At 41.4% G+C, this 19,687-nt stretch overlaps 1 protein-coding gene across 1 annotated transcript in view; it reads left to right on the forward strand.

Moving 5' to 3' along the window:
* SASS6 (SAS-6 centriolar assembly protein) overlaps positions 1 to 19,687 on the forward strand; it is a 1,319,564-nt gene that overhangs the window by 424,585 nt on the left and 875,292 nt on the right. The window lies entirely within an intron of this gene.

Consider the following 19,687-nt stretch of genomic DNA (forward strand, 5'->3'; position numbering starts at 1 on the left):
AGTAGTAACAACATTGACAGTGCTGAATGCTGGCTTGCACTGGAACTGAAATGCATCAGTAGTGGTTAAAGATGTATAGCCTCTGAAATGAAGAAGTATGAGCCAGTTTGCAGTTACAGATTAAAATGATAATGCTACAGTGTGTTCAAAATTAACTTTACTCTCTCAAATGTTATGAGTTGGCCTGACTAGTATGAAATTCTACTATACTAATATTTCAGTAGATTAACTGGTGGAAATATTATTTTATGTGAAAAAATAAAAATGTATTCATATCTGGTAATAGCAATTGTTTCATTTCAAAATCAATTGTGTGTACGAATGGACTGCAGAATTAATTTTCTATGGTCTAATATAGAACTGTAATTATCAAATATGCCAACTCTGTGGTACAGAAAAATAAAGTCCTACCTGTGACCCAGGTAACCTGGGATCAGTTAGTAGGCTATTGTACTGGAAGAGTTTCATGGGAAAGGTAGAAGTAAGTGACTGATGTCAGCTTATCCATCCTGGGGAGGCAGGAGGGAGGTTGCATGATCCAGTGGCACTGAAGGTTCTTAATGGATGCTGGAAGGTTACATAAAAAAGATTTGGATGAGGCAACTTGCAAGAAATAACGCACAACACCTGCCATTGTATTTGGAATACTTTATGCACACCTTAAAAAAACAAGCTCAGCACTGAAATCTTCTGAATTTGGCAGGAAGCATGAGGCAATGGTAAGTGTTGGGGTGTTAGGGACCTAAATGGAGATAAATGTAGAATGTTGCTTGAGTGACAGCTCTAATTCTCACACAGAAAGTTAAATTATGCAGCATGATGTTTGGAAGGCAACATGAAGAAAAAGGACTGAGGGAAATCAATCCCAGAGATACCTTACTAAAAGGATACAAGACCTAATCAACATGTCCTACATTAACTGACTCATAGGACTGCCACTTTACTCTGTATCCTACTGACTGCTAAGAAATGACCTGTGTTACAATGCATCCTGTGACCCAATACTGATGTATCTGCTGCACATGTCAAATGGCATCAGAAATGCATGGTCTAGGGATCAATGCCTTTTCTGCAACATCAGCAGTACGCTTTGGAGGGGCAGGTATATCTCACAGAGGATACCGCTGTTCTGGAACAGACTTCCCATCCACATAAAACAAACTGTGTCCCTGTCCATATTCAAACACAACTTGGATCTATGGATGGGAAACAGAAAATTTATCTAGGACTGCACCCTGTACTTTTAATGGACAGAGGCAGCTCATGAATTCTTTATGCCATGCATGGGTCCCCTCAGATTATCTATGCTATGATCCCAGTTATTGTCATTATGAGAAATATAGAATTATCTGTCATGGGATGGGTAAGATCAGGCTCTAACCAAATGGGATATGTTAATTCAGGCACAAAAAATGAAACTGGCTGTGCTTAAAATGGCCTGCAAGGGCAGCTAGCCTAGTAAATACTATGAACCTGTTTAAAATGAACAAGTTTTATTGACTGTTGCATGTGGATGCTTAGGAAGAACAGCTTGCCGTACATGGAAGTCATTTTAGAAAGGATAGCATTCCACTTGTTCAGTAAGGTTATAGTAAACTGATTGCAAGCAAATGAAGTGCTAGAAACACAGCTGCTGCTGCTACAGCTTTCCCAATTGTATTTACATCTCTTATATATATTTTCCAAAGCTCCAATATTAATTTGTCATCAGATTTCTTACTTCCCTTTTTTTAATCATCTAGCTCCTTGCACACATTCTAACATTCACTGACCTACCTGTCATTTTCTTCAGTTAAAAAGGATCGGAGATTTCCTTATCTTTTAGCAACCCCAGTCACAATTTTTACATTTCTCTATAAACCATAAAAAGGTGATATAGTAGAAGTGGATCTGGTAAGTTCAAATTTTAATTTTAGTCCCATCACACTTGCCCATACTAGTGAAACACGCTGATTCAATTATTTTTTTATTTAGATTTTGTTCAATTTGTCAGCTTTCTCAAAACAAATCAAAAGAAGGATGCATGGAGCTCTTTTTCAACAAATTACAAATAACCAATAAGGATGCAGAGCAGTCAGTTCTTAGCTTAAAGAAAAATAAGAAACACTTGTCAATAGAAAAGCAAACTGCACTCTCCTCCCTTACTGTCAAAACACAAGAAGATGCAGAGCAGTTAACTTTTAACTTACACGTGTGTGTGTATGTATGTGTGTGTGTGTGTGTGTGTGTGTGTGTGTGTGTGTGTGTGTGTGTGTGTGTGTGTGTATATATATGTATATATATATATATGTGTGTGTGTGTGTGTATATATATATATATATGTGTGTGTGTGTATATATATATATATATATATATATATATATATATGTATATATATATATATATATATGTATATATATATATATATATATATATGTGTGTGTGTGTGTGTGTGTGTGTGTGTTTTTGTCTATACATATTTATTGTATGGGTCTACTTTGTATTATTGAAATGTCACTTACCCAAAAATTACATCTGCGAGACAACTTCGCCGAAAACTTTATTTTAACGAAAACAAGAATCACCAGAGTTTTACTACGGGATGGAAACTAATCACTTGGCCACCACAAAAAAAAAAAAATTAAAAAGGGAAGCAACTCAAACCCACCCAAGAGGGGGGCTGCATCACCCACTGCCCCCAAAATTAAATATACCAAATATGAGATCACACAGTAGTGGAAAAAGGGCCAAGTGGTTGACTTTCTGAAGTAAAACTCCAGTGATCCGGGCTTTCATTAAAATAAAGATGTTAAGTTGTCAATCTCGCCTTCATTCTTGCTTGATGGGTTCGGAGCCGATCCTCGGCTCCGACTCGGCACTTGCTAAGCTCGAGAGTCACTTTTACCAGCTCGAGGCAGCCCCATATCCCATGATGCAAGGCGGTAAGTACCCAGATCTCGTTTGCCGCTTCGCTGATGAGGTCCTCCTTTTACCAGCTCCTGGTAAGTGATTTACACACTACTTCTTTGCCCCTTTTTTCAGTTTAAAGTCATTTTTAAAGTTAAAATTAATAGTTTTAGACTAGTTTTAGTCCTTTCCTGACTAAATTTCCCTCTCTACTAAAACTTTTTAGTCAGACCTTCTCCCATCCCCCCCCTTGTTAAGGTGTGTGTGTGTTTGTGAGACAATACTTTTTCCCTTTTGGGATTGTAAAATTTTTCTTGGACAAGTGTTGTGTGTGTGTGTTTTACAACATATCTAAGGAAAGGGTCTCAGGCTTTAAGAAGTGTGACTCGTGCTGTCAGAAAATGTCTCTGACAGACGGTCACACTTCTTGCCTTTACTGCCTGGGACCTCTCCACCTGCAGGACTCCTGTGCGATTTGTCATTCTTTTAGCCAGAGAGTCCTGCAGGAAAGGAGAAATAAGCTTATTTTGAGGGGCCTTCTTAAGCCGGAGGGCTCTCCGGCTAAGTCGGCTCCATCTAAGACTTCTAAGTCTTCCAAGGCCCAGGCTTCTGTGTCCAAGCCTGCGGCCTCGGCTCTGACTCTTTCAGAGTTGAGATCGGCTCCGGCTGGAGCCGATTCTGGTTTGCACAAACCTTCGGCACCGATGGCTATCGGTGCCGATTCTGGTTCGACCACTTTGGTGTTGGCTCCGATCGGTTCCGATCACCATGTGGCTCGGGCTTCGGTGTCGGCGCCGATCGGCTCCGACACCCTTACGTTTATGGCTGTATCGGCTCCGGCCAGAGCCGATGCATCGAAACCTTCTGTCGGTGCCGAGAAGTTGTCGGCTCCGACAGCTTCCAAGGTTTCTTCGGCTCCGATGGTTCCTTCGAGGAAGAGGTCTAGGTCCCCTTCCTTGGAGCCGATACTCTCGGCTCCGGCTTCTCTTCTCCTCTCGGAACGGAGCCATCGGAGCCGATCATCCAGGTCACCCAGGCTTTCTGACCATGATTTAGAGAGAGTGGTCAGTAGATTATTAAAATCACAGGCACTGGCCCAAATGCTACATAGTCCGTCTCAACAGACGACTATTAGTCCACACCCCATTGCAGTTCCTCCTTCGACTCTACCACAGAGTTTGGAGTTGGAGTCTTCGGGAATGGTTTCTGCTACGGCTGAGGGACAGATACCCCCTTCTGCTCCTTCAGCCTCTACTCTTATCTCCACTTCGAGACCTTCCTTAGAGGGATTCGGTGGTCGGGCTTCCCTGGTCTCCTCCAAGGGGGTGAGTGGCATCGGACCCTTGTCCGACCCCACTCTTCCCCTTGGAGCCTCGGCCTTGGTGAGCTCGGCTCCGACATCTGCCTCGGAGCCTTCCCTTTCGGTGGGTCCTGGAGTTCCTGGTTCTTCGGAGCGGGTTCTCTCGGACCTCCCTGGGTGGGGAGCCTTCGAGGTGATGAAGAGTGTGCTGGCCACTGGACTCAGCCAGCAGTCTGTTCCCTTAGCTCCTCCCTCTATGGTGCCTGTTGACATCTCTGCCACTTCTCTTGCTCCCGGACCCAGAGATCCTTCGCCTCAGGTTTCCCCACTGGGAAGAACCCCCTCTTCCGAGGATTCTCCTGATCTGTCAGGAGATCCTCCGCGAAAGAGGACCTGTAAGAGGAAACACGTAGACTCCCCCGAGTCTATCACTTCAGATACTGACTTAGATGAGTCAGAGGGATCCCCAAGATCCCCCTCTGAGGATGTCTCCTTTTCAGACATCCTAGAACTCCTTAGACAGAGGGGAAACTGGCCCACCAATAATCCCTCTGAGGATGAGTCAGTATACCTGGAGGCGTTTGGATCTCGGCCCTCCACCTCCTGGGTGTCTCCGCCTTTCGACCCCCTTATGCAGGTTATTGCTCGAAAGGCGTGGGCTGCTCCTGACTCTGTAGAGCCAGTCCCTAGGAGGCCGCCTAAATTTATCACTGCTCCGTCGGACAAGCAATTCCTCACAAAAGGTGTCCCTGCTGATGCCATGGTGGTGGCGGCTGCCACTAAGAAGGAACTTGCAGATCCTTCCGTACCTGTCCATCCTACTAATAAGGACTCTAGGACCATGGATAGATATGGTAAGCGGATGTTCTCTTCAGCGACCTTTGCTATGCGTTCGCTGAACTACCTATGTCACTTCACCAGACTCCAGAGGGATATCCTTAAGGAGCTAGGTGAAGTAGTACAGGATACTACAGCTGCAGGGGCTCAAGAAAAAATTGCTTTGCAGCTAGGAACCCTTAATTCTATTGCTAACTCCTCCATGCGACTGATATCATATGCTGCTGATGGAGCGAGTAGGGCCGCAGGTACAGGTGTGGCTCTTAGACGCCAAGCCTGGATGCGGCTCTGTAATTTTGCAGATCCCTTTAAGGCGTCCTTCACAAACTCTCCCTTTGATGGGTCAGCTTTGTTTGGCCCTCAAGTGAAGGAAACGTTGACCAGGTGTGAGCAGGACGGCAAGACTCTTTCTGCCATAGGGGTCCGTTTTTCCACCCCTTCTAGACCTTACCCCAAAGGACAGAAGGGTGGCAAAATGTGGTTCCGCAAATCCCAAGGAGTCACGCCGGATTCACGTGGTCAGTTTACCCCTAGAGGCAGAGGGGTAACAATAACAGACGCCGCTCTAGAGGCAGAGGGAGTCCACAAAACCAGGGAAGCAGAGAGCCTCTCTCTGACAAGCCCTTTCAGCATCCCTGAGGTGTTGCCCGGCTGTCCATCCTTGGAGGCAGTCGGGGGAAGACTATCGCTGTACCCAGAAGCCTGGCGTTCCCTCACTCAAGACAGATGGGTACAGTCGATCATATCCGAGGGTTACAGAATTCCTTTCGAGGAAAGTCCTTTCTATCACTCAAATTCCCTTCCAGATGTACCACCCGGTCTAAGGGAAATTGCAGAGTTAGAAGTCTTAAAACTACTGCAAAAAAGAGCCATTCAGCCAGTTACAACAGATCATTCAGAGCCCGGAATCTACTCAAGGTTCTTTTTGGTCCCCAAAAAAACGGGAGACTGGAGACCAATATTGGATCTCAGCAGACTCAACAATTCTGTGAGGAAGACAAGATTCCGAATGGTCACTCTTCAGTCAATTCTGCCCTTCTTACAGAAGGACAACTGGATGTGCTCAATAAATCTTCAGGATGCGTACTATCACATAAAAATTCACAGACGCTCCAGGAGATTCCTCCGCTTTCGGCTGGGGTCCAGTCATTTCCAGTTCAGAGCCCTGCCCTTTGGTCTCACTACAGCCCCCAGAGTGTTCACCAAATGTATGGCAGTGGTCACGGCTCACCTGAGACGTCAAGGATTCCAGGTGTTTCCGTATCTCGATGACTGGCTCCTGTCAGCCACCACCAGGCATCAGCTTGTTCAAGCCAGGGATTACACAATAAATCTTTGTTCTCAATTGGGCATCTCGATCAACTCCGAAAAATCATCCTTATTGCCCTGCCAGTCTATTACTTTCATAGGCGAAAATTTAAACACTATTCGGATGTCAGCTACCCTTACAGATCAGAGAATCTCAGACATTCAAAGTCATGTCAGGATCATTCTAGCCAACAAGAAGGTACAGGCCAGAATGGTTCTAAAGGTGTTAGGCCTCATGGCTGCGGCCATTACCCTTCTTCCCCTTGCTCGCTTCTATATGCGCCTTCTTCAATGGATGTTGTTCACTCAGTGGTCTTACCAACAACTTCCAATGCGTCACCAAATACTGGTGACACAGATTTGCAAGAATCATCTTGCTTGGTGGATCGCTTCTCCCCAGATTCACCAAGGCAGACTCTTTGTACCCCCATCTCCGGTAGCCACTGTCACTACGGATGCCTCCCTGATCGGGTGGGGGGGTCATTATCAGGGCAGGATGGTTCATGGACGTGGCAACCTTTGAATACCACCTGCACATAAATGTCCTAGAGATGAGAGCAGTGCTTTTAACGTTGCAAGCCCTCAACGACTTTCTTCCCGTAGGGACAATTGCAGTCCACACAGACAACATGTCTGTAGTTTGGTATATCAACAAACAGGGCGGAACCAAGTCCTACCCCTTGTGTCGAGAAGCACTCAGACTTTGGCAATGGGCGATCTCCTCTCATCGGTTTCTGGTAGCAACGCACATCCCTGGGAAAACCAACATTTTAGCGGACAGATTGAGCAGAGCTATTCTCATGCCTCACGAGTGGTCTCTCAAGCAATCTATAGTGGAAGAGATTTTTTCTGGAATGGGGTCGCCCATGTTGCGATCTTTTTGCTACTCCCCAAAACAGCAAATGCCCAGACTTCTTCTCTCTCTTCCCACTGCCAGGCCATCCCCCCAGAGACGCTCTGACCCAGGATTGGCCCCAGGGACTTCTTTATGCCTTTCCTCCTTTTCCTCTGATCCCTCAAGTTATCCAGAAAGCAACCGTTTTGAGAGCCAAATTGATTCTCATTGCTCCTTATTGGCCTCGACAAATTTGGTTTCCGTTCCTCCATTGTCACCTTTTGGTGCAGCCGTGGCATCTGGACCCAGTGCCAGATCTTCTGATTCACCAATTCGGTCAGCTGCACCGGTCTATCCCCTCTCTCAACCTCACAGCATGGTTGCTCCACTTCCTTCCTTAGCCAGGCTTCCTATGATCTCTAACCCTGTTAGAGACATCCTAGTAGCTTCATTAAAATCCTCTACCAGGAGGATTTATACAAGCAAATGGAAACGTTTCTCTTATTGGGCTAAAGCCAAGAATATTGATCCCTTCACTGCTCCAGTTCAAGCAGTTTTGGATTTCTTAGCGGAGATTTTTCACGCGGGCTCCTCTTCTTCCACAGTTAGAGTTCAGTTGGCTGCTATCTCGAACTTTCATGTCGGGTTCGCAGATCACAACATCATGTCCCACAGGCTTTGTAGAGCCTTCTTGAAAGGAATTTTCCTCCTGAAGCCTCCAGTCAGGAATCCTCCTCCTCAATGGGACCTAAATTTAGTACTGACATCCTTGATTCTTCCCCCCTTCGAGCCAGCTGTTTCTTGTTCCCTGAAATTTCTTTCATGGAAAACTTTGTTCCTTGTAGCTATTACATCGGCTAGGAGGGTGTCTGAACTTCATGCTCTATCTGTTCGCCCCCCCTATTTGGTCTTCCACAAAGACAGAGTATCATTGAGAACTAATCCGACCTTTTTGCCTAAGGTCGCCTCAAAGACTAATTTGAATCAAGCCATTGATCTCCCTGTATTTTTTCCAAACTATTCAAACAGATCGGAACAAAAACTACATTATCTTGATGTCCACCGCCAACTCAGATATTATTTGGACAGAACAAAACAATTCAGGAAATCCGATCAACTCTTTGTTTCCTATGCTGATAACAAGAAAGGCCTTCCTGTCTCAAAAGTGACCTTATCTAGATGGCTTTCTTCTGTCATCTCTGAAATTTATCGGCTCAGGGGAAAACAGCTGTGCTCAAAACCTAAAGCACATTCAACCAGAAGCTTAGCTACTTCTACAGCCTTTCAAGCTAGACTTCCTTTAGACACTATTTGTGCAGCGGGCACTTGGGCCACTCCTCATACATTTGTTTCCCATTACAAATTGGATTTGGCCTCCAGGGACAGAGCCAGTTTTGGCTCTACCGTCCTCAAGAGTCTGTTCCATTGAGCCACCCAGGATAGAGGTGCTAGGGACACGGTCCCATCAAGCAAGAATGAAGGCGAGATTGACAACTTAACATTGAGAAGTTATGTACCTACCATAACGTTCCATGTTAGTTGTCTTCTCTCGCCTTCTTTCTTGCGACCCTCCCTCCTTCCCCCAAGCCTGGACAGACCTTTCTCTACAAAGAATTATAGTTCTGAAGACCATACAGAGCTGGTCCTTCTACCATCATGCAGGTTTTTCTCTCCTTCTTTCTTCCTTTGGGAAGTTTTTATGCTAGGTGCTATTGCCCTTTTGTCATCAAACGAGATCTGGGTACTTACCGCCTTGCATCATGGGATATGGGGCTGCCTCGAGCTGGTAAAAGTGACTCTCGAGCTTAGCAAGTGCCGAGTCGGAGCCGAGGATCGGCTCCGAACCCATCAAGCAAGAAAGAAGGCGAGAGAAGACAACTAACATGGAACGTTATGGTAGGTACATAACTTCTCATTTTCGGCAAAGTTGTTTCAAGGATGTGGCTTTTGGGTAAGTGAAATTTCAGTAATAACAGGAAGACCCTTATACACACGACACAGACGTGTGTGTGTGTGTGTGTGTGTGTGTGTGTATATATATATATATATATATATATAAGCTCTGAAATATCCCTTCAAATCAAGTAATCTTAAATCACCTTGTACTGTGGGGAGATGGGGAGAATCAACTTATCCCACTTAATTCTTGTCTTATTTTCCTCCCAATTAAATTCATCCACTCTTTATTAATTATGGTTCACAACTTCTCCTCTGGTTGATAAAAATGTGCCTGGCTTGTATTTAAAACTAAAGGGACTAGAAACATTTTGATTGCTTGTATCTTACTATCCATATCCATAATCAAGAGTTTTCAATGTTCACTTTTGTGTTATCTTTTTAGTTCCTTCCCACATACCCTTAGCTGCCATCATAGAATCCTTTTTAATCATTGCATTAACAAACCTTGTGATTCACTGCAAGTACATTATTCTTAATGTTTATCGGTCTCACTATAAAAACACTATACAAGTAAGTTATCACATTATAGTGTTGTTTATTATGTAACCAATGCATTAATCCTTTTGTTGTCTAAAGAAATTCATCCTAACTCTGGTCGCATCCACAATATACTGTTATGTTATATACATTAAAAAAATATGTCAGGAAGAAACTACAGGCATCAGTACTAAAAATCAGAAAAAGAACATGTCTGATCTAAAGAATGGTCAAAGTGGTATCTAGCTGACACTCTGCAATGTTCTGTGTGATTAATATGCAAGCCAAGACTCTGAGATCTCACCTCAAGTGTGTAAAATCTTAAGATCAGACAAACAGCAAAAATATGTTGGGGGCCTCAGTATCTTACATCTTGACAATTTTACTTGCTTCTTATCTGAAATGCAGGTGCCACAGAGGGTTGAAGTCTTGACTGTGATCCTAATAATACATCTTCAGTCAGCATTGTAGGCACTGGAGGGTGGTGACATTGACTTTCCATTTGAGTGGTGCCTAGATGGAGCACTGGGTTATGCACCTGTATAGCATGTGCCTAGCAAGCACAAGATGCCATCTGCAGAGCTAATATGCACACACTAGTCTGAGAACTGGTGTGTATGTGGAGAAAAGCAGATTTTTCTGAAATTATGTGCAGCATTTGTGGAGCTCAAGGAAGCCACCAAATGGGGTAGGTCATTCCACAGGACCCATTATAACTTGCTCACTCCCTACCACCCAACTCTCACCAGTGGGGAATGAATGGGCAGATGAGGCTCCTTACCAGGAACGAATGGGCCATAGGGTTCTTCTCTAGACTGTGGATGCATGACTCTTACTCCTGTGGAACAAATGGGCTGACTGGATTGAGATAGTGGAGCCATCATACAGGGTCCTGCAAACGTGATATATAAAAAATCCATCCTGAACTAAATTAAAGTTTACAATGTAAAGATGCTGACAGATGTTTGCAGCATTCTACCACAGTTGCAAGAATCCAGTAGCTAAAAAGGTCCATTATTGCTTAATGTTCAATAACAATACTGAACTTATGGACTACTATGCCTTAAATACAGTATTACCTTTCCCAGAGTATATTTCCATCTTATAATGTGATCTGTACTCTGCCACTTATAAAAAAAAGTATGAGTTGGCTATTTCCTCTCTTCTGTGTTACTTCTATACTATTCAGCTTCCTCAGTCTACACTATATTAGGCATCTATGAAATATCAGCATGATTTCTTTGAGAATTGGTTCCCTTTGCTCTTACATCCTCTTAGCCATCACATTTTAAGTTTTTTGTTCATAGAAAAGACCACAAAGCAATATATTTGTATTCTGTGAATTCACAGCTCTTCAACTGTGTATTGTCATTTATAGGTGCCTCTTGCCCTTCTCTAGCACCACAAGTGAACTGAACATTTTGAAAATCACAGCTCTTAAAGTTAAGAAACTTGATATCAATGGCAGAAATTTACTGACTCGAGGATCTTAGTTTTTTTCCCCACAAAACTGTAATGTAACCATAATTTTGCAGGTGAAGAAGAAATTGCTTATTGCAGTGGGTTTTAAATATGACAAAGAACATAAACAAGTGTGTCAGTGGAAGGAAATTTCAAACTCTCACCCTAAAGATTTTCAGAATAAGCAATAATTCTGACATGCTTTAAGTGAATGGAATGATGGCTTGGTATAAATGAATAGTGCATTGCCAGAAAGGAAAGCCAAATAAAATCTTTTCACTGTGCTTGCGACAACAGGGCACTTTTCATTAGAAAAAAAAAATAAAAAGTACAGTAGAGTAAGTAAACTTACCATGACAGTAGATCTTCAAATGATCATTGCTGCAGTAACCTAAGTTATATGGGATACATCCTGCAAAAGATATAATCGGCCATCATCCAAAGCTTCCATGCCCCTCCCCCAAACTATTATTCATCTTGAGCTGAGATGACTAAAGATCAGGTATGGACACCAAACCCTTCAGAGCTTTCATACCAACAAATAGAGGGAGGCTAAAGCCCTGAGAAGACAACGCTTGGAATATAATACTAAATGTCCACACCTTGGCATAAAAAAATATATAAAAATGGGGGGGGGGTTACTGCAGCATTGATAATTCAAGCTTCTACTCTTAAGGCACATAGGCAGTAGCCTAGGGTATAAAGGTAGATTACCAAAGCTTAACATGACTGGGTGGAGGAAGGATGAGAGTTCAGGAGCCCCTCGAGAATGGTGCTAAGCTTAGACCTGAAGAAGGAATCTAGTTTATAGTGCTTTGTAAAAATGTGCAAAGTGGACCGAGTTGTTGCTTCTAGAATTTCATCTTTCCAAAAAGCCACATATGAAGCCAAAGCTGTAGTATAATGGACTTTGACTCTGCTTGGAATATTTTTGTTGTGGTGTCTGCAACAAAAGGAAAAAGCATCAGACAACCATTTTGAAGTAGTCTGTTTTTGCACAGGTTGCCTTTTATTTTTTACCTTTACAAAAAATGAACAACTGATCAGAAATTCTGAAAGATTTTATTATCTCAGGGTAGTATCTAAGCTGTGTGTGGATATCTGAAGTATGGGCAATCCTTTCTCCCTCGCTTTTAGATTCTGGAAGGATGTCAAGGAAATTGATAACTTGGCTTAATTTAAACTCAAGACACCAGTTTTGGCATAAAGGAAGGATTAGTTCTTAAGAAAACCCTGTTTTTATGGAAAATGAGCAGGTTGACTCACCATGAGAGCTTGCACCTCAAATACCCATCTTGCAGCGATCAGGGCAGTTACACTGTATACCATATCAAGAACCTCGAGTCAATCTGATGAGCTGGTTCAAGTGGAACAAGAATTAGTTTTTACACAAAACTAAAATCCCAAGGAGGAGCCACCTATTTCCTAGGAGGCTTATTTTTATGTAACACACCTTTCAAAAACATTTTCACATGAGATTGCATTGAAAGAGGGGGTATCCATGGGCCGACATGCTGACATGGCTTACAAATAAATCCTGACTGAGGAGCAAAACATGCCATAGGATAGTAACTCACACAAATATTGTAGAACCAGAGAACACTAGCATGGATTTGAGTGCTGGCTCTTTTCTTGGCGCCAACTAAAAAACTTTTTCCATTAGTAGGATATCATTTTGTAGTAGCAGGCTTTCTCGCCTCAGTTAGTACCTGCTGTATGTCCTCAGAAAAAAAGGTACCTTAAAGGTATTACAATTCTATCATCCAGGCAGTCAGTTGTAGTTGTTTGGGGGATAGGATGTATCAAACACCCCAGTCTCGTGTGAGTAAATCCAATCTGTGAGGAAGCTTGTGGTAATTGCCTCTGACCATTTCTGAAGAAGGGAGAAAACACTGTTGCCCCAGCCAGAAGGAAGTCACCACAATAATCATTGAGAAGTCCTTCTGAATCTTCAGGGTGACACTGGATATTAGTGGAAAGGGTGCAAAAGCATACAGGAACATTCCTATCCAAGGAAAATAAAATTAATCTCTTCTTCCAGGCCTTCTAGCATGGAGTCATGGAGCAGAATTTTGCAAACTGAATGTTGTCAGTAGAGGCAAATAGATCTATTTGCGGTGTTCCCCATAGCTGGATCAATTCTTGGAAGACCTCCTGATTCATTTCTCATTTGTGAGGGTCTGTCCTGGTCCTGCTCAGTGGGTCTGCCTTACAATTTTGCTCTGACAGTACAAGCAGAGTCAAAGTCCGTTCTACTACAGCTTTGGCTTCATATGTGGCTTTTTGGAAAGACGAAATTCTAGAAGCAACAACTTGGTCCACTTTGAACACTTTTACAAAGCACTATAAACTAGATTCCTTCTTCAGGTCTAGGCTTAGCACCATTCTCCAGGGGCTCCTGAACTCTCATCCTTCCTCCACCCAGTCATGTTAAGCTTTGGTAATGTACCTTTATACCGTAGGCTACTGCCTATGTGCCTTAAGAATAGATGCTTGAATGATCACTGCTGCAGTAACCGCCCCCCCCCCCATTTTTATATTTTTTTTATGCCAAGGTGTGGACATTTAGTATTATATTTCTAGCATTGTCCTGTCAGGGCTTTAGCCTCCCTCTTTTTGTTGGTATGAAAGCTCTGAAGGGTTTGGTGTCCATACCTGATCTTTAGTCATCTCAGCTCAAGATGAATAATGGTTTGGTGGGCATGAAAGCTTTGGATGATGGCTGATTATTATATCTTTCGCAGGAAAGCTATATCCCAGGCTACCATGACTAGTCTGCACAGAAGGTAAAATCTGGTTCCCCGTTGCTTATTTATGTACCACATCACTGAGTTGCCATCTGTAAACATTTATAGAGGTCCCAGGGCCCATAGAAGGTTGAAAGATTTGACTGCATTTGTAAGATCAAGCATCTATTTTATGTTTACGTGCTTTGGGCTGTCTTTTTTGTTCCAAAGACACTGCTCCTCAACCAAAGTCTGAGGCGTCCACTATGGCTGGCTGAGCTGGAGCAGAAAGAGTGAATGGTAGACCTGGATTCTGAAAAAAATGTTATCTCTACCAGAAAATCTCCCTTTTCACAGACCCCAAAACTGGAATAAAAAAAGTCAAGGGTTGATAATGCTGGGACCATAATGATTTCAGGTGCCACTGTTTTTCTCATGTGGAGTCCTGCAAAAAAGTATAAGTATCATAGATGCCAGAATCCTTAGGAATTCCATTGCAGAGATGGTGATGGTAGACTAAGTGGAAAAATTCAGGACTAGATCCAAATACAGTTCTTTTTTTTTTTTTTTCCTGTGGAAGCTCTTTGAATTGATGTGTCCAGTAGATGCCCCACAAAAATAATCCTGTGAGAAGTCCAAGAAAAAGGGAAGACCAGCCTTCAATGAACAGCACTAATAAACAATAAATGAAGTAGAAGACTGCTACTGTTACTGCTTGGGACCTGAGTTGATCCCAAGTGTAAATGGTGCAAATGATGTTAATGGTCAGGATTTGGACCTTCCTAAAAGAGCAGTTATTATTGAGTTCAATCAGGACTCCAGAATGGTAGGAGAGATCATTACGAAGGAGTGGGACAGGTTTATGGCACTCACGGACTTGCACTGTTTGGGAAACCATCTCATGAAAATTATTTTCAAAAAAAGGAAGAAATTTAAAAGAACTCTTTGAAGGGGCTAAATTGGCTGAGTAGGGGAAACTCCAAAGAAAGGGGAACCTTTAAATGCAGTGCCTGCTCACAATGCTCCTTTATTTCCAACACCAATTGCATATGGTTATTGAGCAGGGAGAGGGAGATAAGAGGACAGAGCCTCAATAATCGTAACACCATTGGGGTAGTTTATTTAGACATATGGTGCCTGTCAAGCATTCTATGTAGGGAAAACTAAGCGTAAGCTTAAAAGACGCATATATGAACATATGTATGACATTAAGACAACCAATGAAAAAAATGCTTTGTACAAGTTACTCTGTTATGCAAGCAAGCCAAATTGTTTTAGAGAATGCCTTAGTTGATGTCTGGGGAGGTCCGTGGGAAACCTGTTTGGAATATAGAGAACTTTTTTGGCAGGTTACCTTGGATGCCAGTAGACCCCCCCCCCCCCCCCGGATTAAATGAGAACATTTCTGTCGACCCCTTTTAAAATTGTGGGCGGCTAACCTTTGAATATGAGACAATAATTAAATACAATTAATTTTAGGGTGGCTTGGCTTTGATTACGTTTTTTACATAAGATTATAGAGTAACATTCTATCTTTGGTATGTTTTTGACTGATTGATGGTTGTCTATTTTATGTTAAGATTTTAAAACACATAGGTGCTATGAGTTTCTTTATTTTGCTAGTGCATTTTCATCTCTAGGTCACTAGAGGGAGACATTTCCTTATTTATGAATGGGCATTGCATTACATTTTAGTTAATCAAACTTGAATTTTATACATTTATTCTTGTATGTTTTATGTAAAAAAAATATTTTTAAATTAATATTTTTAAATGATTAATTAGGTTATGATATTCATAAGTTTCCATGTTTGAATATACTTTTTTATTATATTGGTTTTAGAAATATAGTGGTACTATAATTAATGTTAATATTATTTACTTGGTGGTGGCCACTTATTGGTGGATTCAAATCAATTAAGTTGATATAAGAGGATTGTTTGCAGTTTTATTTCATCTGATGAAGTCTGTTGGGAGGAAAACTTATTATTTTGGAGCATTTATGTGTATGTGGTTTCTTTAAACTGTTTTGCACCTAAGGGGCGTCCCTATTCGTGTGGTTCTTCACAGCCTTGTACTTCATTTATTGTGTTTATTAATCCTGTGAGAAGGAGTCCAACAAAGACGTCTGTAAGTTCTGTTGGAATCTCCACCTATGTAGGAGATGCCTTACCCAGCTGGGAGATGCATGACACTTTGAAATAGACTCTACAATGATAAACAAGTCATGCAGATAAGGAAATATATAAATACCCTGTGGTCTAAACTGTCATAGGAGTTAGACGGTTTTTGGATACTCATGGAGGAGTAGATAGACCAAAGGGGAAGGCAGAAAACTGATAATGTGATTCAGACCCAGAAAACTTTAAGAAACATTTGAAATCTAGATCTATAGGAATGTGATATTATACATTTTTAAATCTAAGGCCACTAGAATACACAAATTGGAAATGTGGGGATAACAAGAGATAGCATTTTGAACTTTGGTACTAACACACCCAGATTCAGGAAGGAAGGAAAGAGCTATAACTAGTCTGAAAGAATCTTCTTTCTTTGGCACCATAAACATCCAGGAATAAAATCCTTCCCCTAACCGAGGAGGAAGGACAGCTTCTATTAGACATGGAGCGAGCATATGCTGAATGACAGGAAGGAAAAGAAGAAACTATACTAGCGGGTGAGGAGGAATACTCCGAAAAGGAGGGAGAAACTTCCTCTGCCATCCATACCATTGATAGTTTCAGACAGATGGGTTCTGAAATCTATCTGGTGCCATAGAGAAAAATGGAGGTTCAGACTTTCTGGAAGGACTTAAGGGACTGCCAGGGTAGGCGAGCAAGTCCTTCATATAATCAGACTTATTATACTGTCCTTTGTTCTGGAAGTTCCTTTCTTTTTGGAACCTCACTGCCATTGCTTTTTAAATATTTGTTTACCAGCATCTTACTGGGTTTGTTTATTTTCCTTTTTAAAGAAAGTTGTAGAGGCAGGATTGAATCCCTTGGCAAATGTGGAGAAGGAAGGCTGAAAATGTGAGAGAATCCTTGAGTCAGCTTTCCTCTATCATCATTCTTTTAATGATTTCTACAGCAAAAGTTCCAAAAACTAGTTCTCTATTTAAGGGGAAATTCTAAATTTAATTTTTGACATCCTGTGGGAGGTTTTGAGAATGCAGCCAGGCAAAACTCTTCATAACAATTCCAGTGGCACAATTCAAACAGTGGGTAGTCACTTGAGACACAGAAGAAACCAAATGCAGATTTCTCCTCACAAGAGGAAACAGATGCCTTTGGCATTATTCCTCATATTTTTACAAAGGCAAACATAAACTGCAACTTGACTGTTGAGAATTCTAAAAAAATAAGTGTTGCAGAGTAATACACTTTTTTTCCTCCAGATCTATCAAAAGCATTACTATCCTTCCCCGAAGGAGATGGATTGGTATTAGCCAAGTGTTTAGCAGCAACTGGGTTCACTAAAGAAATAGTTGTACTGTATAAAGTCTATCTGCCTTTGTGGGGGGCAGCAGGTTGGCTGTCAAGGAAGTTGCAGGCTGCAACAATAACATCCTCCAAAGCAGTCAGAACAGGAGAAATATGAGTAGTTTCTGGAAATTTCATCTGTAAAAAAAAATCATGCTAGTACCTGAGGGACTGAGAAACTTGAAACAAATGATTTATTCTGGAAATTGTTTCAGAGAAAGAGAAACCTTTAAAAGTACTGGCTGAAGCCACACTCTCACAAAATTTGAACCAGGAATCTGAGGACAGAACACAATCTGTGCCTTCATAATCATTTTGAAGTTCATACTTTTGAATCATTTAAAAAAATGAAGAATCCTTTTTTTCTTTTACCAGAAAAAATCCATAAAGGAGGGGTCAAGAGCCTGCATTAAGCCCAGTTAAACCAAGACAGGAGGAAATGTTTGTTTTTTTGTTTTTTTACAGGAATTTTTACAGAAACAGACTCGCTTATTGTCAGCAAAAACCTCCCTGAGAGATAACTACAGCTTTCTGGTTAAGCAGAGTGGTATCCTCTGCCCTTTATCCCAGGACCCCCAAGAGTGGCTCTTCCTTGCCCACTAGGGGCACTTCATAAGCTCCAGAGGATTTGTCAAACCCCTGGACCATGGTGGCTGTAGGGACTACACCAGCAGGACCCAAGAAAAAAGATGAGTGGTCTGAGGAACCAGTTTTGGCCATAGCACACATTTGTGGTTGGTTGGGGCGGGCATCTTAGCAGCCTCCTGCGGTGACAAAGGCTGTTTGATAATTTTCTTCTTTTTGTGGTTGGAAAAAGGAAAAAAATGAGGAACTAGGTCATTCCATGGTTAAGCTGAAAAATGTGCCTGATTCCTGGGGAAGCATGACAGCAATAATCAGTAAACAGGCAAGTTACATAAAACAAACCTTTTCTTGTTAAAACATACTAAAAAGCACATTACCCTAGTCCCCAAAAGTAAAATAACACAACTTTTACCACAGAAAAAATAGTTTAGCATTAAAATAATGTTCCCATTTAAAAGTCATTAAAAGTCACATTATCGTCATTAAAAACACTTTTGCTAGCTTAATGTATATGTTTTCTACAAACAGTAAGAAAAAAAGTAGCCATTTGGCTATATGGGTTGTATCCTGCCTAGGATACATCAACTGAGGCTCTGTCTGTCTCCCTTCATACTGATTGGAGAGCACCTTGGAGGGAAACATTAGCAGTTAATAGTGTTGAAATCTACACGACTTTCTTACACATAGAGAGAGAGAGAGAGCTCATCCAGAACCTCTTAAAGATACAACAGTAAACAAAAACTTTTATTTTTTATTTATTTATTTATTTATTTTATTTTATTTTACATTTGTTGACCGGGCTAGTCCAGCTGGATAATTTCCATTTTCAGTGGAGGCCCGGGGAGAAAAGCTCCATCGATTAAAATAAGGTTATAGAGATTAAACAAATACAATAAATGTGAGAAAATAAAACGGTGGGCAACAATGCATACATATTAGTTTAGATAAAGTAATACAAAACATAATTTACTATCTACATACTATTGTGTGAGAATAGGGTAATTACTCATTTTAAAATGTCTTTTTTTTTTTTTTTTTTTTTTTTTAAGAGCAATAGAAATAGTACAGTCATACAGTTGTAATGTCATTTGTGTTGACAGAGAAAGATAGTTTTGAGATAAGAAATTCTGATAGTAAAAAGTATAAAATAGATTAGTCAGGGTTGGTACAAGAGCAAAGCCAGAAGTTGGTCAGATGTAAAAAAAGTTGTTTTTTAAAAAGATGTAAGGAGCCAAGAGCAGTAATGTGCGAGGGGAGGTTATTCCATATTTTGCCTACAGAGTTGGAGAAAAGGCAGTTACCTGCAGAATTTGTGATCCTGGTTGTGTTGACTTGTAGCTTTTCAAGGAGCGCAGTTGTTTCAAGTTATTATAGGGGGTCAAGAGGTTACTAAGAGCAGGTGTCTTAGATGGTTGATATAGAATGTTATGTGTAACTACTAGTTGTTGATAGATAAGTTTATTAGGAAATTCCAACCAGTGTAACTGTTTTAAGTTTATACAGTGGTGTGTTCTATACTGAGATGCTGTGGCAAAACGTGCTATGTTGTGGTAGGATGTAGACAGTTTCCTAAGGTTGCTTTTAGAGAGGTTAGTGTAAATGGAGGAAGCATACAGAAGGGTAGAGATAAGATGTGATTGTGCTAAGGTGATCCGTGCTTCTGGAGGAAGGAAGGGTTTAATTCTGTACAGTGAACCGATCTTTTTATTAACTGCTTTTATAGTGTTATTGATGTGATAATCATAGCTGAGATTATTATCAATAGTGACACCAAGCAGTTTGGTAGTGGAGTCAGGGGAGATGAGGGAGTTGTCACTTGCAGTAATAGGAAA

The sequence above is a fragment of the Protopterus annectens genome, chromosome 10.part0, assembly GCF_019279795.1.
Source record: "Protopterus annectens isolate FY-2018-M chromosome 10.part0, PAN1.0, whole genome shotgun sequence".
NCBI lineage: Eukaryota > Metazoa > Chordata > Ceratodontiformes > Protopteridae > Protopterus > Protopterus annectens.